Source organism: Alligator mississippiensis, chromosome 4, assembly GCF_030867095.1.
Source record: "Alligator mississippiensis isolate rAllMis1 chromosome 4, rAllMis1, whole genome shotgun sequence".
In the NCBI taxonomy this organism is placed as follows: domain Eukaryota; kingdom Metazoa; phylum Chordata; order Crocodylia; family Alligatoridae; genus Alligator; species Alligator mississippiensis.
In genome coordinates this window covers 182,817,327-182,830,208 of record NC_081827.1, presented here as the reverse complement: position 1 = coordinate 182,830,208, position 12,882 = coordinate 182,817,327, and the positions used below count along the sequence as shown (strand labels likewise).

General features: G+C 48.3%; 1 long non-coding RNA gene across 1 annotated transcript in view; it reads right to left on the bottom strand.

The window, feature by feature from the left end:
• Positions 1-302: 302 nt before the first annotated feature.
• The window catches only part of LOC109284268 (uncharacterized), a 43,993-nt gene continuing 31,413 nt past the window's right edge, over positions 303-12,882 (bottom strand). Inside the window, exon 5 of the long non-coding RNA XR_009462044.1 lies at positions 303-5,427. This is a non-coding gene — a long non-coding RNA (uncharacterized LOC109284268). The remainder of the gene's footprint in view (positions 5,428-12,882) is intronic.

Genomic DNA, 12,882 nt, shown 5'->3' with positions numbered 1-12,882 from the left:
TGTGTGAGTCTTTGGATCCCGCTTCAGATCCCACTGAAGCATCCGAAGCAGCACACCCGGATCAAAGAGGGGTCTCAGCAATGATATCTGAAGCAGGTCAGAGCATCTGAAGCGCTTTGAATCTGCTTTGGATGCTTCGGACATGCTTTGGCCATCTTGAGTCACAATTAGCACAGGGAGGGGGAACTGGGGGGGGGGGGGGGGACAGAGTAGGAGGGGGAGAGAAGGAGCAGCGGGGAAGACTGACGTCTGTAGGTGGCCAGGGAGAAATCCTTCTCACTGGCTACCTTTCCAATGGCAGCATCTGTGGGGTAGGACTAGAAACAGCAGAAAAGCCTCTGTTTGCAGCCTTTCTGTGCCTTTTGCAGCTCATTCCCTGTCAGCAACAGTGTGAGAGAGGAACGCTCAGACTGAGACTTGCCTGCTCTTTTTTCTTGTTACAAAGGAGTGGGTAGGATTTAGCTTAGCTTAGCTAGTCTATTCAATTATTATTAGTATTACAATTCAATTTATTTCTTTGAATTTATTTTTGCTCTTTTTTTTGGAAACTTTGCAAAAAGAAAGGTGTGTTTTCCCAGCCATTGTGATCTATCACTGTGCAGGGAGGCACAGATTGCTTGCACACGCGCACACACACATATACAGAGACTCACAATATAGAAAAAAAATCATAGCAGAAGAAGACAGACAGATATTCACAGAAGACACAGATATTCACAGCAGAAGACAGACAGATATTCACAGCAGAACAAGACAAACACGTATTCACAGCAGAACAAGACACAGATATTCAGAGCAGAAGAAGACAGATATTCACAGAAGAACAAGACAGCACACAATTTTTACATAACCCTTAACACTGAAGCAAACATTCAAAGAAGAGGTCAGTGCATGCACGCAACAGAGGGAATAAAATGCACAATACAAAAGGATTCACACACATAGAGAGACCTTTTGCAGCACAGGAAAGATCAATATGAAGTGTGCTGGAAAGGCAGGTGCCAGGTCTTTTGGCAGGGGAGGGAGAGGGGGTAGGGGGAGAGCTACAGCTGCAAGCCACCCCCCCAAATACAGATGCATTCTGTTCCCGAGCAGCCATGACATCAGTGCTGCCAGTGGAAGCCAGGTGGTGGACACAGTGTCTGCATCTGACATCCCTGTACCTGCACCACTTCTGCTCAGTCCAGAAGTGGGCACCAGCAGTGGAATTACTGCCTCTTCCACCCTAATTTCAGCTCTCAGCATGAGCCTCCCACTGCCAGAGGAGGAGCTGGAGCTGGAACCAGGGATGCTGAGCACACTGGCTCAAGCAATTCTGGGGACTGAGGGGAAATCAGAGTTTGCGCTCCAAACCCCTCAAGTTTCTCTTAGACCCCGGTCTCTTCTGGAAAGCAGCACCTCAGAGGAGGCTGAGGATGTGGAGGCAAGTGGCTCAGCTGAGGCAGCTCCTCTTGCTGTTCAGCCTCAGCCTGCTGAGAAGGGAGAAAAGGCAGGATCCTCACCCTCAACCCAGAAGCGGGGGAGTAATGCAGCGTGGGATCATTTTGAGGTGGCAGATGATTCCAGGTTTGCCATCTTCCAGTACTGCCAAAGGCACATGAGCCATGGCAAGGACGTCAGACACTTCTCCACCACGGCCATGCTGCTGCATCTGAGGAGGCACCACCCCCTTGCCCTTCTTCCTGCTGCTCAGCGTGGCACCAGTGCGAGTGTGCCGAAAGGGAAGTCCCCCGCTCGCTCCAAAGCTCCCTTACCCCTAAGGCAGAGGAAGGCCACCCTGGACCAGTGAGGGAAAGGTGGACAGAAAGGGGGGCATGTTCCCAAGGCAAGCGAGATCACCCAGAGCATTGGGGAGACACTTGCTCTGGATAGCCAGTCCTTCTCCCTAGTTGAGCGACCAGGGTTCAGGAGCTCCATAGCACTTCTGGCCCCATTTTACAAAGTGCCCGCACGCACTACCTTTAGCAGGGCAGTGGTGCCCTCCCTGTATGAGGCATGCAGGGAGTACTTGAGAGAGAAGCTGCACAAGGCAGGGCTGCAGGTAACTTTGCACTTCACCTCCGACATATGGAGCAGCTGGGGTGGTGATCACACCTACCTCTACCTCACGGGGCACTGGTGTGCTCAGTCAGGCCATCAGTGGGCTCTACTGCAAGCCGAGGTGCTGGATGAGTCCCACACAGCAAGGGAAATCATGGGGACCATGAACCGCATGGTGCAGGGGTGGCTCGTTGGGAAGGCCAAGCTCACCCGTGGGTTCATGGTCACCAACAATGGGGCCAATATGGTGAAGGCTGTCCGTGATGCCAGCTTTGTTGGCATCCTCTGTGTGGCACACAGGCTGCACCTAATAGTGATGAATACCTTGGAGGGGGACAGGGCTGCCTGTGATGGCACCACCACCAGTACTGCTACAAGCCAGCTAATTTCAAAATGCAAGAAGGTGGTCAGCTACTTCCCCTGCAGCATCAAGGGGAACAAGATGCTGCAGGAGAAACAGGCAGAGCTGAGCATCCTGCAGCACAGAATCTTACAGGATGTGGAGACTCAGAGGAACTCCACATACCTGATGCTCGAGAGGCTGGTGGAGCAACAGAAGGCCATCCATGAGATGGCCTTGCTTGGGGAGATTGGGATCAGTGCCCCCTTGAACAGAGCTGAGTGGGGTACCATCTCCTAGATCTTGCTAGTCTTCAAGCCCTTCCTCGAGGCCCCCGAGACCCTTAGCACTGGCAATGCCCTCCTCAGCCAGGTGATCCCCCTAGTGAGGGAACTGGAGAACCAAATGGAGAAGTTCGAGGGGATCAATGTTCCTGGCTCAGGTAGGCCGCTGTCACCAGATGTGCAGGCACTGGTGAGGTGGCTGAAGGAGGGCATCAGGAGACAGCTGGATCCCTTGTGGTCCAGTACGGCCCACATGATGGCGGACATGTGTGACCCGAGGGTGAAGGGGAGCAGGTGCACTGGCAGCCCCAAAACCCTTGATCACTGGACACAGGTGTTGGTGAACAAAGTCAGGGAGGCCAAAGTGCAGAGGCAAGGGGATGTGGAAGAGGGGGATCCACTTTCCCGTGCCAGCACTCCCAGCACCAGCGCCAGCCAGTCTCCTCCACACCAGCCACTGCCTACGTGGGCCATGGGCATGGCTTCAATGCTAGGATCCAAATGCACCAGACCTCAGCCTCAGGCAGGTAGCACTGAGGCTTCGGTGGCTACCTATGTTGCTGAGGATGTGGAGCCACTGGACTGCAACCCCTTGGCTTACTGGGCAAACCGCAGGCAGCTGTGGCAGGATCTGGCCATGGTTGCCTGGCAACACCTGTCCTGTCCACCAACAAGTGTTCCAAGCGAGAGGGTGTTCAGCATTGCTGGGGATGTTGTCACACTCCACTGCACCTGCTTGGATCCTACCTCCATTTCCCTTTTCACTGACTGGCTTTCTTGCCTGCATTGCGGGCCAGGCCAGCCTCTGGCTTCTTTACTATTCCTTCCATCCAGGACCAACTGCAGGTGCTTCCTTATCCTGACAAAGGGGTTTTCAACCCTAAAGCTTCCAAAGATACATTTTTTTAAGTACTCCTTTTTTTTTCATAATATACACATAGACATAAAAATGCAAGATAAGCCATCACACACTATGAATAACATCATATGTCCAACACAACACAACACAACATCGTTACTTCTTGCTGTCAATTCCTTTATAAAAAGAGAGGCTCTATGACAGTTCTGTTTGGGTACCTTTGATGCTGCTGCTGAAGTTACTGGTGTTGAGCCACCTAAGTTATTTTACCTGTTGTCACGTAAAGCAGAGGACTGGGCATGAGGCTGTAGGGGAGGAGGAGACCTCACTGGGGCACACTGCCATGTTGTGCAGAGGCCCCAGCACCAGGAAGGGTGCACCTTAACACACACACAATGTCACCCACCCATATCACTGGATGCTTATCTTGCTGGGATCCTATGACTCCAGCTGACTTCCTGCCCTTCAGGCAGGGGGCTGGACTCGATGATCTTCCAAGGTCCCTTCCAGCCCTAATGTCTATGAAATCTATTAAATCTATGAAATCTTGAGTTTTGCCTGTCAGCAGCTTGGGGTGCAGGGCCCCAGACGATAGACTCCCCCAGCGAGAGACACACAGCTGGCAGGATTCATGGCCTGGCAGGGCCCAGCACTCAGGCCTGCACTAGATTTAACCCCGCTGTGACCCAAGACAGACGCAGTCGCCCAAGCACCCACCCACATGATGAGTTTTGCCTGTCAGCAGCTTGGGGGCAGTTACCCCCCAAGCCTCTGCACCAAACTTCCTGAAACTTGGCAGGTTTTGTGGCCTCACCAGAGGCTACCATCCCTGCAGTTTTCAGCCCCCTGTGGTATAACATGTAGATGTGAGAGGAGTTTTGCTTTCAAGAATTTGGGGTGCAGTTCCTTCCAAACCCCTGCACTGGTCTTCTTGAAACTTGGCAGGCTTCATGCCCTCAGCAGAGGCTACCATCTCTGCAAGTTGTGCCCAAATTGGAGCTAAAATAACAAAGTTATAAATATTTAATTCATCCCCCATTATTACCTATAGCCGGATCTCCAAGGCTGCTCTGAAGCTTCGGAGCCGCTTTGGGCGGATCAAAGCAGCAAACCGATCCAGAGCTCCGGATCAGATCATGGCCATCCAAAGCAGCCAGATCCGAAGCCGGATTGGATTGCTGCCAACTCGCACCAGCCTACATGGAACCCAACAAGACAAATGGCAAGCTTTAACCAAGTTAGAGAGAAAAGTTTTATATTTCACAAACTTTTTTCCACCATTTTAATGTAGTTAAGTTATTTATTCAATCTTATGCTTTTCAACTATGTCTTTATGCTATTTGTGGTTTCAATGCCCTTTCAGTCGCCTTTGTATGCTCAGGATTTGTTTTGAATATTGTAGAGTACACTAAGCCCTTTTACGATTTCCTATAGCTTTTCAGAGTCATGCACTGAGAGACTTGAGCTGCCTCCTAAATCTTGTTCCTGGATTCTCATGTCGCTTTAAATATTTCCCAACAAGTTGCTATTTTCAAGAGGTTCATTTTAAAGTAAAGCCTGAAGGAAAATAATGCAGTAAGAGTAAGACTGCAGATTAATTTTTATTTCAATAAAGAGTTTCAGCTCAGTTTTGGGTTTTGTGTAACGTATTTTGCAGCATATATGAACTTTAAGTCCTTACATCACTGGAGCCATATTTGTAAGTGTTTTGCTCTACAGTTGACCAAAAATGAAAAGTTCTTCCCATGAAGAATTTGGGGTTATGAAAAAAGTGTAATCCTGGATAAGGGATGAAAAACTTTCAAAGATGTCTTCTAGATGGACAGAAAGTCAAGGTAATGAACTTTCTTCTTCCTCATGTCTTGATGCCTGCCCTGGATGACTGAGGAAGGGTTGCTTTCTCCCTGCAGTCAGAAAGTGAAAATAAAAATGATAAAAGTCCTCATAGCAAACAGCATTTCAATACACCTCCTAGAAGATTGATCTATTTTCTTCCTTTTTTCTTTCTTTCTTTCTTCTTTGCTTCCTTTTCTTCCCCCAAAATTGAAATATTTCAACAAAAAATGTTGCTTTTGTAGAAAAGGACATCTACTTAACACTCAAATTACAGATAGCAGAAGCATGCCCTAATCTACTCTACCTCTCATTTTCTATCTATACAAAGGGACTCAAAGAGAACTGAACTTCTTCACAACTGTGAGATGGTCACATTGATACTTGGTGCTCAAAGGCATATAGTTACCCTAGAGAGCATATGCATTCTGATAACTTAGATGATCCAGATTTCTGTATATCAAAAGGCAACAAAAAGGAAGCCAGGGCTGGCCAGCATTATAGCTGTGCCTTCTGCTTCCCTATGCATCTCATGTGCCCCAGCTCCGACCCTTTAAGAAAAAAAAAACTCTGCACTCACTGGCTCCTACAGCAGACTTGGGGCTTCTGGGGGCTCGTGCAGAGCCCCCATCCCCCTGCCAGGCAGCACAGAGCAGGGTGGGGGCAGGAGCTGGTGAGTTTGGGCTTTTTTGGGTCTTTTTTTTTTTTTAAAGGGCCAGGAGTTGGGGCAGGTGGGGCAGCCATGGGGGGGCTAGGGGAGCAGGCAGGGGTTGGGGAGCTCATGATAGAGCCCCCATGTGGCATGGGGCAGTGGGGGGCAGCAGGGATGCCCCCCCCCCAGCCGACTGGTAGCACCCGGTGAGTGAGGGCTTTTTTTCCCCAAAGAGCTGGGAGCTAGCCCCAGCGGGGCTGGGAGAGCGGGTTGGGGATGGAGCCTATGTGATTCAGAGATTCGGCTGATTCGGCAGCAGCCAAATCTCCAAATCAGATTCAGCTGAATCGATTCAGGACAGTGATTAGAATCACTGAATCAAATCACTGTCCCCTAATTGGCCGAATCTGAAGCAAATACTAGCCACTTTGCACAGACCTGGGCTGGCCTGTGCTGTCTACTCCAGAGAACAGGGTTGGCCCTGCCCCTCTGCTCCCTAGCCAGAGCAGTGAGGGCTGGCTGACAAGAGGGTGGGGCTGGGAATCCTGGCTGTGGACCACACTTGGGTCTGCCTTGGTGGGGGCGGCCCCTGCCAGATTTTCCCTTATGGAGTGGAGGGGCCGAGGGTGTGGGGTAGGATGGGCTGCGGGGGGAGGGAGAGCAACAGCCAGAGAGGGACTACCCCCCCAGGCAAACCTCAGCTGGGGTGTGGGAGGGGCTTTAATTCTCCCTTCCTTGGCTCAGTGTGCTGGCCAGGAACAGGAGAGGGATTGCTTGGGTTAGTGTGACCAAAGAAAGCAAAGACCTACATTTACATTATAAAGCAGAACCTGTAAAAGGTGGGAGACTGGAATACCTAAGAAGAGACCAAAGACAATGAATGCATGAGAGTCCTGCCAAAGGTGCTATAGGTCTGAGTTTTTCAAACCGTGAATCGCAACCCAAAAGGAAGTTGCAAAAATATATGAAAGGGTCGTGAACAAACTTTAAAAATGGATTCTCCTTTAAAGAAGAAAAACGTGGGAAACCATGGCTTTTCCCTTGCAGGCTGTCAGAGTTCCAGCCTATGGGATATCCACCCCAACACCTAAGACCACCTGCTGATTCCCCAAGGAAGACTTTCTGAAGTCTTATGTAACCCCCAGGGGTTATGCAAGGTTTTCTCTTGTCTTTTTGGTTTATTACATTCTATTTTAGGTTAAACAAAGTGTTGTGTATTCTCACTGTGTTTCACTGGGCTGTATCTTAGCTTAGGTAAAGATTTTTGGTTGTTCTTAAGGTTGTGTGCTTGAGGTTGCAAATTGCTGTGTTCAATACATGTTCACTTCAGAGAAAGAACCTTTCTTGTTCAAGCTTTTATGAATTCAGTGCCACTACCTTTTTCCCCACCCACCCCCTCCTCATCCTGGCAGGAGCTGCGTTCCCCTTGAGCGGAGAGTGAGGGGCAGAAGTCTGGTAGGCACTGCCCTCCTCCCTGCCTAGGCAGGCCCAGGCTGGGGTCTCATGTGGGTCACGGTGGGTTTAATGCACCCCTCCCCTTGACCTCAGCTGCCAGGCTGGGGACTGGCCACACCTGCTCTGCTAAAGCAGGGAGGGGTGGGAAAAGCCTTGGAGCTTCAGTCCCCTTGGAGCTTCAGTCCATTCCCTTTGGCAGTGGCTGGCAGGCTGGGAGACATGCTCTAGCGCCCCCTGGCTTCTTGCCTGAGCCACTGCAGGCATATGGCTTAATATCCTGAATCAAAAGTGAATGTCTGTTCACTTGCTTCTTGGTTTAATCTCTGCAGCTTAGACTAACCTGCAAAGTCTGAAACAATTCAGCCTCTGGCTTTTTGACCATCTGTACTTAGCCTTTACGTCCCAACATACGAATACTTAAATCCAAAAGCCTAACACCCATGTACAAATTAACTCACATGTAGAAATTTGGAGGACAGAGATCTACTTGGGGTTTTTTTGGTATTGTGAGTGTTTTTTGGGGGGAAGCAAATTTTCTTATCATTGATATTCCCCAGATTTTCTTGATCCAGGTAATGTTGCCTTTGGGGTATATTTTTTTCCTGATGATTTTGAACATGGCTTCAAGCCATTTTATTAAGTGAGGTGTTAAATCTATGTCTCAGATGTTTTGGATCTTTCATTGCCTACCCCAGTAATAGAAACAAGGGGTCCATTGGTAACGTACAATTCATAACATCTTTATTTTCATAGCTATTTGCAAAATCTTTCCAGTTTAGGACACAACCACCAAATACTTATGAAATTCCCTAGTACTCTGTGTTCTTTCCAACAGTCTTCTCTTGCCAGGCATAATTTTAAATCTGGCTAGTGTGAGGTGTTAGATCGTGACTTGAACCAGGCCCCCCACAAAGGAGTATGAGAATCTGCTTTGCATCCTCTGTGAAGCAAGCAGACCTTGGGCTTCTGTGTAGGGGAGGGAGGTGCAGAGAGGCACTGTAGGCAGGTCTGCACTGCAGTGGCAGTATGATATGGCTGGAATGCCCCCAAGCCTGTCTTGCCCACCTGCTCCCATTTACATGCCCCAAAACTGGAAATACACCAGTGAAGTCACCCCAGACGTATCTCTCTATGACAGCTCTTGAGCCCTTGATCTCTAGTGTGCTTGAGAGTGGCCCCACAGAATGGCCTCAACAGTATATAGGCAGCCCCCACTTAATGCTTCTTTGCTTAGCGCTATTTTCCTATAACACTCAATTTACATTGATACCTGATTCCACTTAGCACTCAGTAAGTTTCGTTATAATGCTTGTGATCACCATCTTGGGTCATTAAAAACACTTGAGGTCGCCATCTTGGGTCATCAAAAATTTTCGGTTTCATTTAAAGTTAGTTTCACTTAATGCTTGGTTTTTCAGGAACCAATTAAGAGCATTATTGTGGGGGTTGCCTGTATTTCTGGGCTTGGAGAGAGACAGAGACAGCATGAGTGACTGCGTGAGTGAGTGTGCAGTGGACTCAAGGGTCTCCTGGCAAAAATATGCTGCTGCTGCAGCATATGCATGATTTGTATTTCTACATACATCACACACTATTGAACAGTGAGATAGGCTGTGGGCAGAATGGGTCAGTGTCAACACCAAGTATCAGGCAAGACAGAAATTCAGAGTGTCCAGAAACCAAGGACTAAACACTGATATTGATTTTAGAACACACTAATCTACCTGATTTCTGAAATTCTTCCTACATGCTATAGGTAGTAATCTCCTCTCTTTTGATGGACCTGGATCTCCCACTAATCAAACTTCTTTTCTTCTGCTAATTGTTTGTCTGCTACCTCTGGGAATTTCTCCATCCCTTCCCCTGCCCCCTAACCCAATTTCACAGTTATACCCACCATTCTTAACAATCACTGTTAAGATCTGAAGAATGCCTTGAATTCAAAAGCTTGTCTAACTTTATCCAAATAATGCAGTTGGTCCAATGAAAGATATCTCACCCCCAAAAAATCCTTGCCTTGACCCATGTCCTGAATTCTGTAAAGTCTAGGTCAATGGATCTTTGAGAAATCCTGGCACTCTGGTGTAGTGCCAGAAGACTGGAAAAAGGCCAATGTGGTGCCTATCTTCAAGAAAGGGAGGAAAGTGGATCCGGCAAACTACAGGCCCATCAGCCTGACCTCTATCTGGGGGAAGGTCTTAAAAAAGTTTATTAAAGAGGCCATTCTTAATGGACTGGCCGATGGGAACATCCTGAGGGATAGCCAGCACGGGTTTGTTGCGGGTAAGTCTTGCTTGACCAATCTCATTTCCTTCTAAGACCAAGTGACCTATCACCTGGACAAGGGAGAAGAGATTGATGTCATATATCTTGACTTCAAAAAAGCCTTCGATCTGGTATCCCATGATCACCTCTTGGCAAAACTGGCCAATTGTGGCCTTGGGTCCACCATGATCCGCTGGCTGGGAAATTGGCTCCGTGGTCGGACCCAGAGGGTGGTAATTGACGGAAGTCAATCGTCATTGTGCCCTGTGACCAGTGGGGTCCCCCAAGGCTCTGGACTTGGACCCATATTGTTCAACATCTTCATTAATGATGTGGACACTGGAATCAGAAGCGGACTGGCCAAGTTCGCTGATGACACCAACCTTTAGGGCAAAGCATCCACACCTGAAGACAGGAGGGTGATCCAGGCTGACCTGGAGAGACTCAGCAAATGGGCAGATGAGAATCTGATGGTGCTTAACACTGAAAAATGCAAGGTTCTCCACCTTGGGTAGAAAAACCTGCAGCAGCCTTATAGGCTTGGCAGTGCTACACTGGCTAGCACTACAGAAGAAAGAGACTTGGGGGTCATCATTGACCACAAGATGAACACGAGCCTGCAATGCGATGCTGCAGCTAGTAAAGCAACCAAAACACTGGTTTGCATCCATAGATGCTTCTCAAGCAAATCCCAGGACGTCATTCTCCCCTTGTACTCGGCCTTGGTGGGGCTGCAGCTGGAGTACTGCATCCAGTTTTGGGCCCCACAATTCAAAAAGGATGTGGACAAGCTTGAGAGAGTGCAGAGGAGAGCCATGCGCATGATCAAAGGTCAGGAAAACAGACCTTACCACAACAGGCTGAGAGCTATGGGGCTCTTTAGCCTGGAAAAGAGCAGGCTCAGGGGTGATCTGACGGCCACCTATAAATTTATCAGGGGTGACCATCAGTATCTGGGGAACATTTGTTCACCAGAGTGCCCCAAGGGATGATGAGGTCGAAGGTTATAAACTAGTGCAAGACCGTTTCAGGCTGGACAAAAGGAAGAATTTCTTTACTGTCCAAGCCCCCGAAGTCTGGAATAGCCTGCCATCGGAGGTGGTTCAAGCACCTACATTGAACACCTTCAAGTGAAAATTAGATGCTTATCTTGCTGGGATCCTATGACCCCAGCTGACTTCCTGCCCCTCAGGCGGTGGGCTGGACTCGATGATCTTCCAAGGTCCCTTCCAGCCCTAATGTCTATGAAATCTATGAAACTGGACTCAAGGACAGGATAACCAGCTAGGCCACAGGTACATGAAGATGAATCACCATACTGCAGGTAAGAGTGAATTTTCCTAGGTGGTGAATGATCACAGCCTTGACTCCTACCCTCACTGTACCAGTATAGTTGAGCTAGTCCAGGAATTTATGGTGGTTTGTGTTGGCCTAGTTCAGCAAAAAATTACTCCACTCATCTCTGAGCAAGGAGGAAACATGGAGAGACTTGTGCTTTGGTTGTGGATCTCTAGGTCGTGTTCCTGGGACAGGAGAGCTTACACATTACCCCTTGCTCAGGTATAGGCAAATGCAAAATCCAGCCCAATAGTAGCGTATGCTAGAGATGATAAACCCAGTCTCTACATATATTTCTATTTTTGTTATTATGTTTTCTCCCTTAACCTTTTTTCTGTTCCTTCTTGCTCTCTTTTAGATTAAACTCTTCCAAGCTCCTACATGGAACATTCAGTTACTGTTATCTGTGATGTCTTACTATTACTGAAAGGTCCATCTACTTTCACCCTGTTCCAAGTATAGAATCATAGAAAATGAGGGTTGGATGAGACCTCAGAAGGTCTAGTCCAACCCCCTGCTCAAAGCAGGACCATCCCCAACTAGGTCATTCTAGCCAGGGCTTTGTTGAGCCAGGCCTTAAAAGCCTCCAAGGATGGAAATTCCACCACCTCTCTAGGTAACCCATTCCAGTGCTTCACCACCCTGCTAGTGAGAAAGTTTTTCGTAATATCCAACCTAAACTCCCCTTGCTGCATCTTCAAAACTTTGCTCCTTGTTCTGCAATCTGCCACCACTGAGACCAATCTAGCTCCATCCTCTTTGAAACGCCCTTTTAGGTAGTTAAAGGCTGCTATCAAGTCCCTGCTCAGACTTCTCTTCTCCAAATGAAATAAGCTCAGTTCCCTCAGCCTCTCCTCAGAGGTCACATGCCCCAGTCCCCTCATCATTTTTGTTGCCCTCAACTGGACTCTCTCCAATTTGCCTACTTCCTTTCTGTAGTGGGGGGCCCCAAAACTGGACACAATACTCCAGATGTGTCCTCCCAAGTGCAGAATGGAGGGGAATAATTACTTCCTACAATCTCCTGGCAATGCCCCTATTAAAGTAGCTGTTAGCCTTCTTCACAACAAGGACACACTGTTGACTCACATCCATTTTATTGTCCATTGTAACCCCCAAGTGCTTTTCTGCAGAACTGCTATTTAGCCAGTTAGTCCCAAGCCTGTACCGATGCATGGAATTGTTCCATCCTACATGCAGGAATTTGCACTTGTTCTTGTTGAACCTCAGGAGATTTCTTTTGGCCCAATCATCCAATTTGTCTAGGTCACACTGAATTCTAGCCCTACCCTCCAGCATATCTACTACTCCCCCCAGTTTGGTGTCATCTGCAAACTTGCTAAGGGTGCACTCCATCCCAACTTCCAAATCGTTAATGAAGATAGTGAACAAAACCAACCCCAGGACCAACCCCTACAGCACTCCACTTGATACCAACAGCCCACTAGACTTCAAGACATTGAACACTACCTATTGAGCCCAACAATCCAGCCAGCTTTCTAACCACCTTACAGTGCATTCATCCAACCCATACTTCCTTAACTTGCTTGTAAGAATGTTGTGGAAGACCGTATCAAAAGCCTTGCTAAAATCAATGTATATTATATCCACTGCTTTCCCTGAATCCACAAGCCAGTAATCTTATTATAGAAGCCAATCAGGTTTCATAGATTTCATAGACATTAGGGCTGGAAGGGACCTCGGAAGATCACCGAGTCCAGCCCCCTGCCCTAGGGCCTAGAAGGTCAGGCAGGTTGGTCAGGCATGATTTGCCCTGGGTGAATCCAGGCTGACTGTTCCTGATCACTTTCTTTTC